Source organism: Frankliniella occidentalis, unplaced genomic scaffold, assembly GCF_000697945.3.
Source record: "Frankliniella occidentalis isolate FOCC.00 unplaced genomic scaffold, Focc_3.1 Scaffold21, whole genome shotgun sequence".
Classification (NCBI taxonomy): domain Eukaryota; kingdom Metazoa; phylum Arthropoda; class Insecta; order Thysanoptera; family Thripidae; genus Frankliniella; species Frankliniella occidentalis.
In genome coordinates, this window is record NW_026267151.1 from 1939441 (window position 1) to 1941386 (window position 1946).

The window sequence follows — 1946 nt, forward strand, 5'->3', positions numbered from 1 at the left end:
GTCAGTGATCATGGCCAGGAATAGGTCACAAGTTTTCACCCTTGTTCAAGTCAATGGGGCTGGATCAGAGTTGTGCGCGCGAGCCAGATTCTGGCTCGCGTCTGGCTCGCGCATCGCGCAGTTTTGTGCGAGCCAGCACGAGCCAGGTGCCTTTTGCAATCTTCGGGTCCCTTCGACATCGCACAACTCTGGAAGGGACCCATAGATTGCCAAAGGTGCCAGGCTCGCGCGAGCCAGATTCTGGCTCGCGCGCACAACTCTGGGCTGGATTCCTCAAATGTGACTGAAATAAGATTTTCTTTACACAGTGAGGTTCACGTCATGGCAAATCATATTACTAACAATGGTAATTGACAATCAGACCAAGCACCGTTGCTAACATGTCAACCAAATGAAATGATAAGAGATAAATGTGTTTCAGTAACCAATTTTATTACAAACGTTTTGTAATGCTTAGAAAGAAAATTGACCATTTTCTGTTTGCATTCTATAAAAAGACATATGTAACGGTTGATGTTTAGTTAACAGCTAGAAAAGAAAATTGTCTACAACTTACAAAATCAGACAGTTTCCATTGTAAATATGGAGTGCTGTAAACAGTTTGTTTTAAATATTTTAACATAAAATGAAAAATGTCATAGATAAAGTTGCGCAATCATTTCTGAGAGCACAATGGCAGTACAGATAATAGAACGATTCTTATTGCAATTCTTGCAAAACTATTATCACTGAATTTTGCAAATATTAAAATTTTGAGTTTATTATGGACCTAATTATAATTAGGTCATTACAAAAACAGTTCTACACAATTCGTAATCAGAAGCAGCAGAGCTTTCCTTGATTCACATTTTTTTTTTATATAAAGAACACTAAACAGCATAAAAAATAAGAATGATGGTCGTTTTAATTACACAAAAACAACCACAGCGATTTTCTTCAGAAAGATTGAAAAGCTAGTTTGAAATGATCCGAAATAGATCAAGTAGTACGCTCACTTCTAAATTGGTGAATAGAAGAGAGGACTTACTGTAATCTAATGCATCTATTGATCCAAATAACAATGGCGTTTACAGAGTGTTATTGCCGGAAGTCCATTCAGTTCACAGAGGAACAATTGTTTTGAGCAAATTTTCACACCATTTAAAACATTTGTGTCTTCTCCTGCACTGTGCAAGTGTGTTAAAGCTGAGATACTATGACTTTTTTTATGAAACATATTGTGACAATATTGTTAAAAATATGACACCTAATAAATTAATTTTAAAGCCAATAAAAACTCTAAACACAATGAATGAAAAAGCTAATTAAATTACAATACATCATATTCATAATAATAATCATAATAATAATAATAATGATAAAAAGAAAACTACTAACATAATACCTATCAAGTACGGTTCGTAGTCCTTGACACTGACAACATTTTCAAAGAAAATTTGCTTTGCGAAGTAGTTGTGTTTAACTGCTTCTTCAAAAAATATAAATTTGCTTAAAACTTTGTAAGAAAATTGAAACAAAGAACATTCAATGGCAAATTTCTCTAGGTCAGAGGTCTGGAAAACACATAAGGCAAAGAACAGAGAAGCAAGCTACATAGATAAATAATGTCCAATCGAGGTTGGAGGGTTGAGTTGTGAGCTGGTTGAATGGACGGTAACATAAGTTCTAAAAGCATACTTAAACCAATTGTAGCCATTTAAATACCCTGGTCCACCTTTGACCAGTAATTAAATAATAATACACATCTTTGCATTATATTGTTTGAATGTAAGAATGACAGTGTCAGTGCTGAATGCTTTATATTGTCTGTACGGAGCCATTTGTGCTGTACAGCAATCACATGGTAAATAATTAGTACATTTCAATTTCTATTTTGAAAGCTGTTTTGCATATACTATCTACAGAGTCAATAAATACTAATTTTTCACAGCTTTTTAGTTCAGCAG

The 1946-nt window shown here is 34.5% G+C and overlaps 1 protein-coding gene across 1 annotated transcript in view; it reads left to right on the forward strand.

Annotated features, from left to right (window-relative positions):
* Nucleotides 1–1946, forward strand: part of LOC113211220 (glycoprotein endo-alpha-1,2-mannosidase) — an 11558-nt gene that overhangs the window by 2382 nt on the left and 7230 nt on the right. The window lies entirely within an intron of this gene.